At 37.4% G+C, this 19,849-nt stretch overlaps 1 protein-coding gene and 1 long non-coding RNA gene across 3 annotated transcripts in view; one reads left to right on the forward strand and one right to left on the reverse strand.

Annotated features, from left to right (window-relative positions):
- The window catches only part of LOC149551996 (DNA-directed RNA polymerase V subunit 1-like), a 383,310-nt gene that overhangs the window by 327,028 nt on the left and 36,433 nt on the right, over positions 1-19,849 (forward strand). The gene's annotated exons all lie outside the window — the stretch shown is intronic.
- LOC149551999 (uncharacterized) overlaps positions 1-19,849 on the reverse strand; it is a 236,598-nt gene that overhangs the window by 181,060 nt on the left and 35,689 nt on the right. The window contains exon 1 of one of the 2 annotated variants that reach the window (XR_016352845.1): positions 9,238-9,688. The exons of the other annotated variant lie outside the window; for it this stretch is intronic. This is a non-coding gene — a long non-coding RNA (uncharacterized LOC149551999). Of the gene's footprint in view, positions 1-9,237; positions 9,689-19,849 lie in introns of those variants that run through there. 2 annotated transcript variants of the gene reach the window in all.

The raw sequence follows: 19,849 nt of genomic DNA on the forward strand, positions 1-19,849 counted from the left end.
TCTGATGGCCTCCTTGGCCCTATCCATGCCCTCATAAATGTAGCCCATAGAGGGCTTCTCCGCATTAGCAGTTCGTAGCAGAGCTACAAGGGGCTCAGTGACCTACATATAAAGTAAAACAAAAAATTTGAGTCAAAACTTAAATATAAAATAATATAACTTAAAGTAAAAGCAAAATACTAAATGTTAAATTGCAATAAATTTACCTTTAGGATTTCTCTAGCGGGTTTCCAAAACCCATCCTCATCAAATATGCAATCCGCCACATCTAACCCTACAGTGGTTGTAACACAGGAAGAGCAAATCCACTTCTACCCAACAAACATGCTCCTCAATCCATCCCTTGATGTCAACAAGGACTACAAGGTGATGAAATTTGAGGCAAACCTTGTGATACCTGGGCAAGCTAACTCCTTGCCTTTTGTGTACTTCCTCATTGTGCTAAGGACAAATGCATGATTATAAATGAATTTGCATATGTTTTTTGCCCTTTCCACACATGACTTGACAAACTCAAGTTTGCTAATTTCCTCCAACATGAGGTCAATGCAGTGTGCCGCACAAGGGGACCAAAATATGGTGGGGTGCCTCTCCATCAAAAGTTTACCTACAACAATTTTAAGTCAATTAGAAACTCAAATTTCAAAATTCAAATAAATTTATTTTCAAAACTTGCAAAGTTAAAAGTTTACCTGCTGCAACATAATTTGCTGCATTATCCGTCACCACCTAGATCACATTTTGTTCCCCCACCTCTGCTATAACTTCCTCAATAGCCTCACATAAATATGTGGCATTTTTCACATGTGTGGAAGCATCAATGGATTTTATGAACATGGTATATCCTACAAGTAACAAAACAACAAATTATAATATTAAATGGATCATTAACGAATTAGCAAAATTTACAATGTATGTAGGAAAGTAGAATGATCAATCACCTCCACAGGATACAAGAAAATTGAGGAGTGTTCTATTCCTCGTATCGGTCCAACCATCAGTCATGATGGTGCAACCCTTTGCAATCCATTCCTTTCGGTTCTCCTTGAGGTCAACCCTCATGTCCTCTACCATCTCATCCAGGAGGTATCCGCTCAACTCAGCCTCAGTTGGGGCTTTAAACCCCGGACCACAAATAGCAACCGCATCTATCATATTCTGCCAATAAGGAGCCCTGTCACAAATTATAAAACAAGTAGATATAATTAAAGTTTTACTTTTACTTTTAATTTTAACTTTAAAGAAAACAAAGAAAAAAGAATCAATTCCCTAGCTGCAATAAATGGAATGTTGCAAAAGTACCAAAATTTGCATATCTCCTTTCTGGCAGCATCGTGAATCTCCTTGTTCAAACCCATGCCCTCAAGCGTAGGTTGGGAACCAGGAGTAGTGCGGGGCACAAAGTAACTATCCATTCTGTTTTTCCGCACTCTAGGCTGCAATAAGTTGGTGTGGGACTCTGTCTCAGTATGTGACCGACTAGCACTAGCACTAGCACAAGCAGAAGAACTAGGATAAAAAGGAGGCCTAGAAGAACCCTCTCCAACACGACTTACGGATGTGGAAGTTGATGCAGATGCAGATGTGGATGCGGCTGCGGATGCGAGAACATGGGAGCCAATACCCCTTAACCCTTCAACTTGCATTTTCCTATTTGCTTTGTCTTTTTCAATTTTTTCTAATGCCATTAAGCAAGTGCATTTTGCCTCAGGAGTTTGGTGAGTGCAAACTGAAACATTGTGTCCAGGTATAGCAGCAATGTGGAATTTCAATCTATAAATACCTCCGGAAGTTATTTTTTCTTTACAAAACATGCATTTTGTTTGATATTTGGTTCTTCCAGGAACCTCTTCATTATATTTCCAACATTCATCTTTTTTACCCATTGGAATTTGCGAAAAATGAGAGCAAAGGCTGCTGCAAAAAAAAATTATGTAAAATATCAAAGTTTGAAGCTAATAAAAATTAGAAAACAACAAACCCTAGCTTGCAACTTAGTAAAAATAAAGAACATTCAAGATTTACACTAAAATTCTTGAAAACTATAGAAATTTAACAAAAAACGCATAAAACACTAAAAATTTGACAAAAAATGCATAATACACTAACATGCAAGAAAAAAATAAGCACTTACCTCTTGCAAATGAGTTGAAGAGTGTTGATATTGGCTCCTTAATGCTTCCAAAGCAATTGATGGGCTCCCCAAATGGCCTGTTGATCTCTTTGGTGCTCCTCCTTGCCGGTTGGAAACCTATGGCTTTTATTTTCTCTTCTTCTCTCTCCCTTTTCCTCTCTTCTATTCATGCTTAACAAATAGAAGGCCCTTTAGGGTTATAACAAAAAGAATAGGTCAATAACAAAGTGAAAAAAAAAATGATTTTTTTTTAAATTTCAACTTCCCTTTTTACATGCCGCGGGCGATTCATGCTCGATTTTTTAAGGCGATTCAAGCGATTCATGGCCCAGAAATCGGCGATACCGATTCACAATGCAAAAAAAATCGCACAGCAGGAATTTGGTCGCGGAATCGCCAATTTAGGCGATTTTTGGGCGATTCTTGTTACTATGGTTGGAATAACATTAAAAAGGATTTTCTCGCAGAATTTCAGTTGTTGCGCGATGATAATGAAATTGTTGGCGAGATCTTCAATACTAAGCAGGGGAAGAATGAAACTATTCGCGTCTACGCCAGGAGATCAAAAGACTTGATAAACAAAATGGAAAATAAGCTGGCGGACGGACTTCAAAAAAGATGGTTTGTGGAAGGTCTACGCCCAAAGTTGCGGAAGAAAATGAAAATTGTGTCGTCGTTGTCATACACAGAAGCTTATAATAGAGCATTGAACTTGGAAAGCGAGCAGAAGACGAATAAGAAGAAGAAGACTAGCTCCTCTGATTCTGATGACGACGAGCCTTCCGGAGAAGATAGCAGCGACGATGAAGGCAGTAGCAAGAAGGTTCGCGCCCTACAGAAGGACATGATCCACATGATGAAGGAGTTTAAAAATATGCAGAAGGAGACAGAGCAGTGAGCTGTGGTGCACAGAGTGTAAAACTGACAGTCATAGTAAAGGATCCTGTCCAAAGCACCAATTCTGTGACATTTGTCAAATCATGGGCCATTCGACATAGGAATGTCCCTTTAACATGAAAACCAGAGGATCTCCACAAGTGCTTCTTACATAGGCAGCTTCCACATCAGGAGGGAACAGAAATGCAAACATTGATGGTGCCATTCTGGGTGGGTACAGGAATAATAGCAGAGGGCAAAACAACAATGTGAACAATAACAATAACAATGGCAGCCAAAGTCGAATCCAGTATGATGTGAACAGACAGCCAATCGTACAATGTCGAGCATGTAACTTGTGGGATCATTTTGCGCGGGACTGTACAACGGCAAACACACCAAAATTATTATGCAGATGGTGCGGAACCGGCGATCATGAAGATGCCAAATGTCCAAAATCTGGAGTCAATTTGATCACTATAGGCACGGATGAAGAGGAGGTTTTGGCAATTACACGGAGGCAAGCAAAGGTGTACCCAGATCCGACGAAAGAAAAGAGAAAACTAGGGGAAGCGCGGGCGGAAATTTAGAAGGCATCGTCTGCGGAGACATCTCAGTTAAAAGACATCACCGGCACCTTGGCAAGAAACTACGCGGAACAAAACATCGTACGGCAGATCTTACAAATGGAGGTACCCGTCAAGATAAGTGACATTCTTCTCACAATGCCCCAGTTACGAATGGCCATTCTGAATCATACACCATTTTCGAAAGCAGCAAAGGACACAAGAAGGGACAGTAGGGAAGTGACGACAACAGACCCAATGTTGCTGGCACTCACATCCAAGCGGCATCCGGCGGTTGTCAAGATGGGGATCCTCAAACATGTTCTCACAGACACAATAGTTGACAGAGGGTCTGGCGTAAACGTCTTACCGGAGGAGACTTGTAAGAAGTTGGGAAAGCCGATATTGTGGCCACCTACATTCCAATTGGTCACGACAGACCAGCACGGGATCAAACCGTTGGGAACTTTGAGGGCGCAACTGATAACTATTGGAACGCAACCATTTTTATTGGACTTCGTGGTTATTCCATTGAAAAGAAAAGGATGTGATGCTATTTTGGGGCGTAATTGGTTGGTGTAAGCAAAAGTAAAACATGATTGGAAACGTAATACCCTATCAATGGAGCGCGGAGGCAAAAGATTCATAATTGACCTGCACACACAAATGGTAGATGAGGAGGTAGCATCGTCAGATTCAAAAGGTGAAGGTGAAAGTGACGACGAAGGAAAGAGGGGAATGGAACTGAACGAAGAAGGATTATTAACACTAGTAAGAGGATCGAATGACAACAACCTAGACTCAGTAAATGGCCTTTACCACTGGCAAATAGAAGACTACGAATTGTTTCCGAGTTGTAATATGTTAAGGGTCGATGAAGGTGAGAAAACAAAGGAAAATGAATGTCTAAAGGAATACAGAGAATCGGATGAAGCAAAGGAGGTTACGGCTGAAGAAGGGAAGGACATACAATACAAACTAAGAAAAAAAGAGAAAAGATTGAAAGAAAAAAAGTGGCTGAGTGTTCCCCACGGAAGGTTGCTCTGTGAGCACCTGTCCGCGGGCAACTGACCGCGGGCACCTGTCCGCGGACAAACTTTGCGGGCACTTGTCTACAGGTAGTTGTCGACGGATGGCTTTCTGTGGGCTCTTGTCCGCGGGTAGCTGTCTGCGGGAGGTCTCCGCCCGCGGAGTATTTTGTTTCTTCCCGCGGGGTCTTTTTTCACTTGTCTTCCGCAGAGTCCTCTAACTGACGGCGAAGTTTTATATTGAAACTTCTTTCACGGATTATTTTGTTTTCTCTTTCCATGGGCGATACACTGTTTCATTTTTCTCTTTCCGCGGGCCTTCTCCGGGAGTCTTCCTCGTGGGTTAGCTGCAGAGTTCTCTTTCCCACCGAAGTGTTTCTTCTCATAGTTAGATTTTGCTTCTGCACAGGACGACATTGCATTGCGTGGGAAGCATCCTTGTATCACAGTTTGGATCAAGAGCAGTTCTCTGTGTTGTGGCATGATCAGCCCCACGAGTTTTTATACCTGGAATTATTGTGGCAAGATCTTGATTGTGCAGTTGAGAGGTTTGATCATTGCATGGGATTTAGGGAAAACATGCAGAAATAGCAAAACCGGCGGTTGCTTTAGATCAAAGTACGAGTTGAAGTTGTCTGGATATGAGCGGGCCATGATTGGATCTTATGGTTTATTCTTCTGTTCTTCACGGCTGCATGATGATCAGAGATGATGATGAGGAGCATGCTAGCAGGATGGAGGCCAAGATTCAGAAACTTTCTTCAGCAAAGGAATGAACTATTAAGAAATTAAAAAAAGAAAAAAAACGACAGATTGAAGTAGTTCGGAATGAGTATTGGATGATGCCAGCGGAAAGGGGGAACATCAATGGTTGCCAAAAAGAGTGTGGAATCGGCAAAAAATGAAAAAAATGGTGTGTTCCATGCAATTTTGTGTGGGTTTCAGATTGTTAAATTGGTCTTGGCAGCGAGGGGCACTGCCCCTCGACCCACCGAGGGCGTTGCCCCTTGGACCCCCAGTCGTTGCGGATATCAGTCGTGGGAGTTTGACCAGTTGAGAAGACTTGAAGCTGCTACAGGCGTGGAGTGTTTGTGTACCAAAGGCATTGGGAGTAGGTGTTGGCCGAGAGGCTGTCTTGGTGGATGCGTAGAGAGCTCGGGAGGAGTTGATCATCTAGTTGGAGGCAGTGCAGCAACACTTGGCTTAGGGTACCGAGGAGTTGAAAACAAAAAAAGCAGCACAGGTGGCTATTAAGGTCAACTTGAGGAGACAGTATTGTGTTAGCAGAGGCTACAGATGTAATGGGATGAATGTGGTAGTGATGTGACAGAAGCAGATTTTTTGTTGTAGTCACTCTATTAATGTATTTTGATTGTTAATTTATCTCAGATATTTTGTAATTGTCATCTGAAGACGACTTTTTCTTTTGGGGGGATGATGTCATCGGTAAATATTGTGTAGCCGACGGGTTGATGTCGTTGGTAGAAACTGTGTCAGCCGACTTGATTGTCATCGGTGTTTTTTGTATTCTGTAGCCAACGTCGTCAGTAAAGATTTTGTAGCCGATAGGTAAATAGTTTGTAGCAGACATAATGTGTGGCCGACAGACTCCTTCAAGAAGGTTCGACAGATAGTATTTATATCCCATCTGGGATCATTGTAAATCATCATTCATCTTATGAAGCATAATGTAATGTTCTGGCATATGCGAATAATCTAAAGAGTTCTGTTGTTCATTGTCTGTGTGCATTTCTAAATTAACCTATGCGGTAAACAAAGTTTGACTTGGATTACACTATGGCTCAATTTCCATTTGATAGTCGAATACTCCAAGAATACTTTTGTGTGCCAACTTTTGGATGGTCAAGTGCAGGATGACAAATACAAGGTGGTTGGCGATGTCATTTACCACAAAGACAGAATCTATTTGGTACCCGAATTGAAGATGAAGGAAATGATTATGGAAGAAGGTACTTGCACAAATAACATTAACCCAATGCTCAACGATCGAACTTTGGGTTTTACCAGCGACCCTCCGAATAAGCAAGCTCTATCGGTAGTTGTTCAGCCTCGTGGTGATGCGGATTCGATCGAAGACTATTTGCAAGAGCAATCTTTATAGTTGGTTGATTATAAAATTTATTCCCCAGTGGCAATCATGATGGATGACAAAGATAAATTTCAAGTCTGTGATCTTGGTGACTCAAGACAGAACAATATTTATATCAAAATGGGATAGCGGAGCTTGAATGGTGATCTACTCATCTCAATTGAATCTAGTTATGCACATGTGATCTGGAAGAAGCATGGATTTTTCAGCAATCTGCATCCGTGCATGGTTTGGGATCCTAGCGCTTGTGTATTGCTTGAGGACAAGCAATCTTTGGCCTGCGAGGATTTGTAATGTCCCCAATTTTTTTATGAAATAACTTAATTAAATTAATTAATTAACTGGTCCCGGAATTTAAATAATTTAATAAAAGTACCTTTAATTAATTAATATGGGCCCAAGTTAATATTTGTATTTGTGGTTCCAATTGATTTAATATATCTCGGACCTATTTTAATTTTAGTGTTGTCATCAGCTATCTTTGTACACCCTCGGAAAGGTTTCCCCGATGGGTATTTAAGCACGGCTTGTAGGTAGTAGTAGGTATGCTTTTGGATTATTTTCGCTGTACTGCGAATTCCTATTGGAGTTCTAGATTGTTCGCCATTTCGGAATTGAAAGATCTTCCTTTTTTGGCTCGTGCGCTTTCGGTGGGATTCACCTTCACCCTATTTCGTATGTGCATCTTGGCTCGATTTTGGCAAATATTATCATATCTATTGTGGAGCGATTTTACGAGGCGATTATTATTCGCATCTAAGTCTCTGTTATTGTGGATTTTATCAAGTTCTATGGTGTTCTGTGTATGAACCACGATTATATTCTATGTTGGATTCGGATCTCTATCCCTTCTCCGTACTGTTCCTTCCTCACAACTTCACCCTCCATACACGTCGCCATACCCATCATTCCGTACTAAGTCACATCATTTGCACCTCCGTACGGCCCTGCCGAAGTCACTGTACAATCTATTTCAAGACACCGTACGGCCTTCCCTACATGCCGTATGGCCTTCTAAATACCCATACGGTTCTCTAGCATTCGTACGAATTGGCTAATCTTGTGTATGGCCACCTCTTTTGGCACTCCGTACGGAGCACTATCTCTAATGTACGACCAGCAATTATCAGCTGTATGGCTTTGTTTCACTCCTCCAATTCAGTCCATACCTCCTGTACCCTTGGCCACATCCGTACAGCTATTCGGAATTCTTCAACTTGCTCAGGAGAAATCGTCGGGATCATTACAGCATATATAAATTGATAATTTTATTGTGTGTGTTTATATAGACACACACACACACACACACGGAATTGGAACACAAGAAGAAAGAATTGTTGAGTCCATGTACCTGAACCCAAACTTGTAATAGAATCAAAATGGGTAACTTCGTTATTACTTTATTAGAACAAACACTTTCTGGAAGTCAATAAAATGCTTTCATCTAAGGCATCCTTACCTCAAACATGCATGGAAACTTTAATGGCCTTGTGTAATAACCTATTTTTATGGCAATGTCATGTGGCTCTCGTATTGTCTATTGTTTTTACTTCGCACTATGCTTCATAGGATTTGTCAACATTATTTGCATCTGTGTTTCATTGTTTTTCAAGCAGCTCTCATTTTCTCTACAAGTTATCAACATGATTTATAGTAAGCTTGTAGATTTTTCTGTATTATTTATTTTTTAGATTCACAACATGGTAGCATTAATTACTTCAAATTTTTCTCTCTTCCCTTTAATAATATCTAAGTTATCTTTCACTAGCTTGCATGTAATCTGCGAGATCATAGCTCTAATATAATTGTAATTCCCAATTGACAACATTAGGAATTTATCAATTTCCTAAATTGTACAAGCTGGATAAAAAATACAGAATGTAGATGCAAAACCTTGAATAAGTGTTGACCAATGGAATAGTGAGCAACAATCACTTGGACAATTATTGTCAAATCAAATGTTCAAGTATTAAACAACAAGCCCAACTATTAATGATGCAAATTTGAATATAGATACCCTGACAACAATTCATTTATTTCACAAATGCAATTAAAAAACACAATATCTTTGAAGAATTTCTTCTAGTTTTGAAGAAAAGGAGGTTTTTAGATTTAAGAAAAATAAATTTAAAAAAAAAGAACATTTTATATTTTTACAAGTTGTCTCTATACTTTTTATTAGATTTTTAATTGTAGGTTATATTTTTGTTTGTGTATTTTTTTCTGCATTCATGTACTCTTGGGCCACATTTACAATTTTATATGAGAAAAATCTTATGTAATAATCTGACCTTATATTTGTTTGAACTGCTGATGTAAATCTCTGGTAATAATTTCGTCAAACAGTTCACAGTCCTTCCTTAATCACTATACTGGTAAGATGTTTATTAGTTTTAAACAAGCTACAGAATATTGCAAGAATCATTACAGCAAACAGTTGGCATCAGACTCAATTAGGAATTAATGATTGACTTAAATCTGGCACTAATAACAATTTATATCAGAATACACAGAACAGATTACCCAGCACAGAAGAATATTTCTTATTTTCCCACTTGGAATATGGTGTGATTTCAAGTTCCAAACAATTGTCAACAACGAAATTTGCACTCAATTCTCAAACAGGTTTGCAATTGGAGAAAGTTACAGACCTCTTCCTCTTGGGTTGCCGTATAACAACACATAAAACTTTTTAACTGCTGGACTTCACCCACAAGCTGAATATATATTTGAGTGCCATCTCTGCAAATGGAGTTTAATCCAACCCTTTCCCCTCGACCACAGCTAGATTCTTATCTCCTTTACTTCAACCCACACGTGAATGTTGAATCCCATCCATAACCGGTGACCCTGTGCTGAGTTTGCTCCAAACTTGCCAGTTCTCTATGCCTCAATCGTCCACACAAATCTGCCAGTATTATAATCCCTGGACGTGAAGAACAGCCTTCAGTTTCAGTAGAAACGAGTTCGTTTTTTTTTTGCAAACTCTTTTACCAATAAATCTGCTCCCGACGATTCAACATTATACTCCCCTTCCACAACGTGTCCCCAGCTTAAAGACCTGAGTAGAAAATGCCGTCAGTTAAGGAAAGGCAGGGATTACATTGTCTCAGTTTCCACCTGGATGAATGCCACCGACCTGAACTTTATTTCCCCAGTAATGGTGACGTCCAGAAGAGAAGACTCTGCATTTGAAATGCCCTTGCTAATAACGCCCAACTAAACAGGTTACACCAATATTTCCCACTGTGTCAAATTTTTCTCCTTGAACGTAACTTGGATTGACACTAGATGCTGCTTCTCAATCCTTCCTGCTATCATGCACCATTCGACTGACTGTATTGAATAAATATATTCAAGCTTTCAGAGCAAAGAAAGAGACCAAGAAACTTACTTTCTGCCTGTCCTGAAAAAAAAACACACTATTTGCCGAACTCTGCCCAAAGTTAAACAACTGCAAATTTATATGGAAGCATGGGGTAACGTCCAGCTCCTTACTGCTTCGGACTTGAGGGTTTTCGTCCTCAAAGCCTAGACCAGTCACATCAAAGCAACTAGAACTCAGAATAATTTAGTTCATAAATTCTCGTGTGTTAATCCCAATGCAAACACGTGCTTAAATAGCCTCGGAATGAGGGAAAGTACAAAGTACAAGGAATGTGGGATTAATTGACATTTTCGTCCTGTAGTCACTTAAAGTTATTATAAAGTAAATAACTTTTAAAACATTAAAGTGACTTAGCTCTGCTCATTAAATAAAGTTCTAGAGTAAATTAAATTAAACTTTTCATTGTGACTGGAGAGCATCCTGCGTGAAAATGATATTAATCTATCCGGATGTGGAGATAGATTAATTCTGCCACCCGGAACTAAAATCGAGAAGGGAACATGACATCGTATCACAGCAATCTACTTAGAAGGGTTACTAATTCAAGCTTGTGATATTGGAGGTAAATAGGCATTTCAAATATGATCAAGCATCACATCTATGGAAATAATTTATGATAATTGAACACTTTCAAGGAGCTTTCCTTTGGTGGTGCTGTGACTTCCATGTTGAGTACAGAAGTTTGTATTCTTGAAGTAAAGCTTACCCATGTGCAATGAATGGCAATGTAATTAGAGTTTGAAAAGGCTCAAACAAGAAGGAATTGTCAAATAACTATCACATATTTTGGAGAACATGAATTTGAAACCATGAGAGAAAAAGCATCTTTTAAGCAGTAAAGGATTAAGGAGGCCATCTATGGGATCTCATTCTATAGTGGCTGCCCACATTGTTTCTCGGAGACACCATCTATCCAAGAAAAAGATCCATTTATTTGCCCCCATAAAAGAGGTCAATTAGATAAGGCATTTCAGAAGGAGATGGGGGAGAATGCATATGAAATAGATATCATGCTGTATTCATGCTAATGGTCATCTTTTTGACCTAGTGATATCACCACATTGATAAGAAATGATGATTGCAATTGGTCAAACACTCGCATCACACAAGTCCTATCTATGAGAACGTTGAACTTACCAAAAGAACTCAAAGGAGCAAGAAACTTTTCCAACATCAAATAAATTTCCACATAAGTGATGTTAAAACTTGAGCCCAGAAATCCATGAAGATAATCAGCAATAAAAAAGAGACAAAAGTGAAACAAAGAACATCAAAAATATTCTGGGAAAACCCTTCTAGAATGAAGGGAAAAACCCAACCCCACAACAAAAAATAATCTTTATTGATGATGAAATGTTCAAGTGTACAATATCCTTTGCTTGATGCAAATATATAACAATAGGAGAGACTCTTCACATGATAATTGAAGGTCTCTTGAGATTCCCATAACTCTTATAATTAATTACAACTCATAGAATATTCATGCCTCAACGCATGTTAATGACACATGTCATTTCATTTAATATTACAATTAACCATAAGTGTCATTTTCAGCTGAACATAACAATAACAGTAATAACGTTCATATTTCCAGAGATAAAGATCTCTATTGCAGCTGCCATCTTCAACACTCTCTCTTAGCGAGAGAGAGATCTTTAGCACACAAGACTGCAACCAAAATATTAATGATAAAATCTCATCCCATATATCCTATAGGATTCATGAAAACCTGTAACAATCAATCACATTCATGGAATCAGTCAACATGAAACCCTATAACAATTAATCACATTCATGGAACCACTCAACATGAAACCCTATAACAATTAATCACATTCATGGAAACACTCAACATGAAACCCTATAACAATTAATCACATTCATGGAATCACTTAACATGAAACCCTGTAACAATTAATCACATTCATTGAATCACTCAACATGACGGATTTGTAAGACTCACAACTAAGCCTTTAATTACGAAATCTCTCAACGTGAACTATCATGGAATCTCTCAACATGACATCCAACTCTCATCACGGAATCTCTCAACATGATGACATCATGAACACTCTCAACATGATGTTCACTATCGCATAGTGAAAGAGTTATCATAGCTGATCTTACAATCTCATTGTTGATTTGACATGAATGGAAATAGACATAACAAAACAAGACTTAGTTCCATTTAAGTCTCCAATTCTACAAATATCACAAGAATCACAAGCATATATGAGAATGAAGGGGATTCCATATAAGTACTCCCTCTTAATAATGAAACCTCCCTCTGAAGCTAAAAAGATTCCCTCTAAAGCTTAATAACTCCCTCTTAATTAAAGCAACCTATTGTCTTTCTTGTTGCCTCCTACAATGATGAGAGATAGAATAATAATTCATAAAATCAATCTATCAATATAGAATATACACAATTATGAAGTGATACACAATGAAAAATTGAACCATCATTCATATCAAAGAAATTGCTAATCGAATCTGATAGTCATTGAAACCATTTGAGATTAATTGGTTATCACTCATAGCCTCTTTGCACAAAGTCAAGTTAGAATACATATGAAACAAAACATATAATATAAATAAGAACACTAATGAAGCATCCCACATCTATTAAACACATAACCTGCACATAGGATCAATACCAGATTAAATTTAAATAGCACTCTGGCTCCTATCTACATATAATTTCATCTCATGAATCATATACACAATAGACATAGTAAAATGATACTTATCTCTGGATGCACAAAAACTATTGTCCATGTAAGTAATCACAATCTGCAAGAGATCTGGAAGCACGTGTGGCCATCCCTGACAAAACTCTTTTTCTGAACTCTGATATGCTTTGCTCCAATGTACAAAAGAGACGACAGTTACACGCATGGAATTAATCGAAAAATAATGTAGAAACATAGACACATACGGCTACCGTTATAATAAGAAAGATGCAAAAATAGAACAATTCACAATATGTATTGAAGCCTTCACTTTCATAATGTATGCCATAATATAAACAAACTAATCGTTCAAGAATTGCAAACTCAAAACTTTTAAAGCTCCACTGCTATAAATAGAACGAAGATCCTTTCTTTTATACCCGTAATAGACAAGGCAGATAAAAGAAAGTTAGAACAAAACTTCTTTTGCCATTATTAGAGCAGGTTCCATGATTATACATATGAACAAATGCCTCCTCCTACCGTGTTGAGAGTTCCCAAACACCCCTCTGCTTACTGAGCCATGATAACCACTGCTGAGAATATATAATGTCCACACATCAATTACAACTCCTCTGCTTCCCGCATAAAATAGCACTTGACTTTTCCTCTCCTTCTTGGTCGATTCTCTTTGTCTTTGCAAACTTTCTTGAATGGAAATCGAAGAACTATAGAATAAAATACAATGCCTCTGATAGCATACTAACAATCCAAGGCACTTAAGAGAGACATCATTTGGATGCATAGTGACTCTCTGACACAGCTTGAGATTACAAAATTAGTACGATAAATGACAAGTGGAGTGCTCAAACTTGCATAACATCCAACTCGCCTTGTACACACCCCAAACTCATACTTTGGCCATTAACACTTCATATCTACCCTTACATTCCAAATATATTGATATTTCCAAAAAATATTGAGGAAACTAAATGGATTCGATCAAGATTATAATCCTCATGCGAAGATAAAATGAACCAAATATCTTCTGTTGAACATAGTATCTTGGAGAACTTGCAAATTTAACTTGATTGTGAGAATCTGATTCCATTCCAATATGTGAAGTTTTGATTCACACAGTACACTTGGGAAACCCTCTAAAAATTTTACATCTATAGTTGAAGCATTCATATTGAATCTCAGAGTGCTTCTGTAATACTGACAAAAAACTCAACATGTCAGAAATCCACAATTACTAAGCTCTAAAGATCGAACATTGACCATGATAAGTAATCATAAAAATAAATAAATCAACAAGCTATCCTCAAAAGAACTTCCTTGATAGCAGACATCTAAACGAGGCTCTTATACCATGTTAAAACTTGAGCCCAGAAATCCATGAAGATAATCAGCAATAAAAAGAGACAAAAGTGAAACAAAGAACACCAAAAATATCCTGGGAAAACCCTTCTAGAATGAAGGGAAAAACTTAGCCACACAACAAAAATATATCTTTATTGATAATGAAATGTTCAAGTGTACAATACCCTTTGCTTGATGTGAATATATAACAATAGGAGAGACTCTTCGCATGATAACCAAAGGTCTCTTGAAATTCCCATAACTCTTATAATTAATTACAACTCATTGAATATTCATGCCTCAATGCATGTTAATGACAGATGTCATTTACATTTAATATTACAATTAACCAAAGTGTCCTTTTCAGCTGAACATAACAATAACAGTAATAACGTTCATATTCCAGAGATAAAGATCTCTATCGCAGCTACCATCTTCAACAAGGGAGTAGTAATAGAATTGCTAAAATGGTAATATTGGAACCATAGTATACTATGCAAAACATAGGCAGGGAATGTAAAAGAGAGAAGAATAAAAAATGAGTTTTCAATTCCCTTAGTAAACTTAACCAACTAGGTGTGAAAAAGAACTTGCAAAGGAAACAGGTTGGACAATAGAACAACTTACTGTTGGATGAGCAGTAGGAAAAATAACAAAAAAACACAAAACAACACAATGTGTTGCCGCACAATAAGATATATTATATTTTGTTCATTGTGATCTCAAATGAGTACATAATTTCTTTTTATAGGCAAGCATACAATATTCTAGAGAAATCTAGCATTAGACGAGAAGACAAAATATTCACAAACTTCTGGAAAATATTATAGCAGACTCAAACTTGTAGAAAATACTTTAATCGACACACCCTAAACCTAAACCTCATACTCTAGAAGCATCAGACGATTAGTAGAAATTAATATTTCTAACACTCCCCCTAATTTCTACTATCAAAATTTGTCGCATATAAATTCCAATGTGCCATGTAATCTTCGTATCTGTTAATACATAAGTGGTGTCTTCCAAGGCTGCGGCCTTTAATTTCCAAAAATATCTTGCCTCATCTGTCGCAAATTCCGATGATAGGATTCACTAAGAACCTTTTGCCTCTTTGATGCCTCACTCTAATCGGTTTTCCAATGCTACTGCATTCCTTATACTTGAGCATTTGTACCTGAATAAACCTCTGATCATTCCTGCAATTCTTTCCCAATTTGATCTATAGCTCCATCCACAATCTAGTTTTATACAACCTGCCATAAAAATTTTATTGCACTCTCTATTCCAACATATCTTATCACAATGATTTTTCAAGCCACAAATACTACACGGATTTAAATCCCAACATCTATCCTTTGTATGCCCTTTCCTATTACAGTGTGTAACATTGTACAATATTTATGCCTTTAATTGATTCTCTTGAACCTTTATTTATCTTTCCACTGCCTACATCATATCCAAGACCTGCATATTTTGGCCTAACTGTAGTCTCAATCGGATTCCTTAATCTTTGTTTATCCTTTCCGAGACCTTTACCTTTGAAACCCATTCTTTCCATAATCTTTAAACCAATACTATTATTATCATAACAAACAAAATCTGTAAACTTCTTGACATTTAGTTTCTTATACTTTTCATCATAAACACTTTTAGCTTCAGGAAAATCACATTTCCCAATCCCATAATCACTCAAATCATTTGTGTCACAAGATACATCACATACAAATGGCTTTACATTCAAACATTCTTTCTCTTGTTTCAAAGTAGACAAATCCTTCTTTAGCATACTATTTTCCTCTTCCAATTTCTTCACATTTTCTTCTACAACTTTGTTTTTTTTCTCAACATCATCAAACAAATTTAACTTTTCTTCTTATTCTTTTTTTTTCTCTCTAAGCTTACATGTTTCCTTCACCTGCCAATTGTGTACTTCTTCCACAAATTTTAGCCTATCCTCTAGCTCTTCAATTGCCTCTATATGGACACTAATTTCATTTAACAATTTAGACTTTTCTTCTCCCATTTTATTTCTTACTTTTTCCAATTCCTTTTGCAAAATATCTTTTTCACACAATAATCTTCCATTTTCTTTCTTCACCATCACTAATTCTTCTTCTAACTTATCTGTCTTCTCTTTTTGAACTCTACCACCTTTTCCCATTGAAACAAAAGAGATTAAACACACTTTATCCTTTTTCAACAACTCACTATTGTATTCTTTCAAGATTTCTTTATGAACTTCATTCGTTCATTTTCTGCAAACTAGTGTAATAACACATCTGAAACAAATCAAGTCATGCATTTTCCTCTTCATAGAATTATAACTTTAAACAACCATTCATTTTCAGCCTTATCTACATTTCTATTTGCTATCTTAACTTCTCAACACAAAATATTAACAAAGCTTCACACAAGCTCAAATCTTACCAGCATTTTTCAGCCATTGACTTTGTAGTCTTCAACTCTCTAGGATTTTGATCCTTGTGTTCTGAAATCTTTATGTTTCCATGATCTTTAACCTTGGGCTCTGATACCAATCTATTGGATGGGCAGCAGGAAAAATAACAAAAAAAACAGAACAACACAATGTGCTACCGCACAATAAAATATATTATATTTTATTCATTGTGATCTCAAATGAGTACATAGTGCCTTTTTATAGGCAAGCTCACAATATTCTAGAGAAATCTAGCATTAGCCAAGAAGACAAAATATGTACAAACTTCTGAAAAATATTACAGCCGACTCAAACTTCTAGAAAATACTTTAACCAACACACCCTAAACCTAAACCTAATAATCTAGAAGCATCGGACGATTAGTAGAAATTAATATTTCTAACACTTACAATACCAACCTTGTTAGTACAACTTACGGAGGAAAATTTAAAGAGAGAAGAATAAAAAATGATTTTTCAATTCCCTATGTGAATGTTAAAAACTTGGCATGAAAAGGTCTTGAAAAGGAATGGAGTTAGTTAATAGATCCATTTACAAGGCTACCTTTATTAATGCAACTTAAGAAGGAAAGTAAAAAAGAAAAGAATTGAAAATGGGTTTTAACAACAAGGCTTGATGAGATACCCATGCGAAAAATGTCTATTACAAGAAAGGAAAAAATGTAAAATTTATAGAAATGAACTCCACAAAATAGAGAAAACATGAAAAGTAAACATAGACAAGTAAAGGGAAATTTTCTAGAAAAGAACTCCACCTACTACATAAAACATTAAACTTAGAAGATACAAGACAAGAAAGAAAGACTCTAGATGACCCTCTAAGGACAACTTTATTCACACCTATAAATGACTGGTAAAATTATATCAGATTGATATTACTTATTTCCAGATTACTAATATGTTGTCTATTGTATATTATAGCATTGGGTTCCATATGCTAACTTATAAGTCACGGTCTTTGTAATGCCCCACCTAGAGATCCTTGGAACAAGGATAAACAAAGGCTAATATACTTTTTTAAACGTAAGATTCAACAATAACAACAACTTACACCAAATACCAACAGAACACTAACATAAACCAACACCAAAGATCACCCAAGTGTCACTACTTACCAAGTTAGAATCAAGGACCATATGAATCATGAGAATACACAGAGATGTTCTTTTTCAACGCAAAGTAGAAGTTTCTAACATGGTTAAACATACCTGTCCATTTCCAACTAACCCAAACATAATCAAGAGTAATAAGTAGAGACCCTCAAATGGTCATGTACAAGATGAGGGACAAGGTTACAACCACTCATCTACTGGACACCATGCTGAAAGACATGCTGAATCCTAAAACTTGGCTAAGTCAAAAACCCTAAAACCTTGAAATTTTCTAGAATCTTTATCTTAACTCATAGAGGTCTGGAACCTATCTCAAATGAAAGGAAGAAGTAAAAAGAAGAAAGGAAGAAGAGAATGCCATATTATACTCAAATGGTATATTTTATATATCCCTTAACTACAAGAAGCAAGAACTCCCAAGAGGGTATCCACAACACCTTCTAGAACACACTGGACAAGTCGGAAAGTACCTGTTGTTTGGCTAAGCAGGGTTTCTCACAAACCCCATGCGATACTTTCCACTATGGCCATACGATAGACTTTATATGCTAGTGTGATACTTGTTCAATATCGTATGATTATACACAAAGTACTCGTATGATACTTTTCCAATATCGTACAACATTCTTCAACAGGCAGTATGATGCTTTCTAGTATCGTATGATAATTTGCAACAAGTGGTGCGATACAAGGACAACATCGCATAGAACTGACAAATGGTCACCCAGAATTACTCACAAGGCCAAATAGCCAATTCAAAAAGCAAGTAGGGTTAAAATCTCCACACCGAGGAGTCCCAGAACTACCATAGTCAAGGAGTAAACACTCAAAATTGTATCTAGAAGATAAAATCATCCTAATAAACTAGAATGTAGAAGCAAAAGCATCTATCCTTCAAAACCATATCATCAATATAAAAAAGAGCATAAACATCATCGCAGTGAAAGTGATAGAACACATAGGTGAACCGTGAAATAACCAACTCAATACAACTGTGCTCGTTTCCTCCCAACCATAGTGGCATCATGAGACCTCAAGTGCCCTAACCATACCCCTAAGCATGAATCTCAATTTGCCAACAAAATTGTTGGAGTTGTCTCATGAAATCTTTCTTACCAATAATCCATCTAATAACATCACATGAAATAAGAAACACCTAGCATGTTAATCTACCAATAGCATCACTAATCTAAAGCAGTGGTAAGAAGTCTCACCTAAGCAACATGATACAACATCATGATAAAGGAATGCATCAAGTAACATATTAATCATCATCTAAACATGATATGAAATACATCCAAAGTAAAACATAAATCATGAGAGAACATAATCTGGATACACCAAAGTACCAAGTGAATATCAAGCACTGACCTCATCTAGAAGTAGACCATCTCTATACACCAGTCCCCAACAGTGGAATAGGTAGCTACACCTCCCAACCACATGGTACCCATACGCCCACACCCGTCGTGCTCATGGAGATAATGACCCAGCCACAATCATAGAAGACAATCACCGATGGCTAACACATACGCCAATCAAGAACATGATTCCAAAATCTATATGATCATGAAGACAATGCAGTACATCAGGTCACTGGTCAAACCCTCGAAGGATAACTATGTAGGGACTCAAGCGGAGTGTAAGTTGCTTGGCATCGAAAGGCCCAAGCTATATCCAGTGCATAACGAATCCCTCAGGAAACCATCACACCATGCCCTCGGATGAACCACACAGGCACACACCTTCGGATTAGCCATACAAGTGTTCTCTTATCTTTCATTAAGTTTTATTACCCAATTATTATTTTAGTTATCACTTGTTAGAACTTCTTCATGCTACCTTGTCGGAATATACACCAAGGTACATAAGAGAAGCCACTCCACTGCCTATACCCTACATACCCATGCTCATCGCACGATGAGTGCCCAAAGGCAATGCAGTTCCCAACCTAACCCCCAAATGAACAATCCCTCAACCGGCTTATATCCGGGAGTTTGGGTCTTGCAAGATCCCGTCATATGCACATGCTCATGTGTGGGCATAGCCATCCACACTAAATCAATACTAAACAAGGTTTGGATGAGAAAACAAGAAACACCAAGTGCAAACACCCCCTAAACTGAGCATATTGCTAGGAGTAC

This window comes from Cupressus sempervirens, chromosome 6 (genome assembly GCF_028749045.1).
Source record: "Cupressus sempervirens isolate cs-2001-9-10 chromosome 6, ASM2874904v1, whole genome shotgun sequence".
NCBI lineage: Eukaryota > Viridiplantae > Streptophyta > Pinopsida > Cupressales > Cupressaceae > Cupressus > Cupressus sempervirens.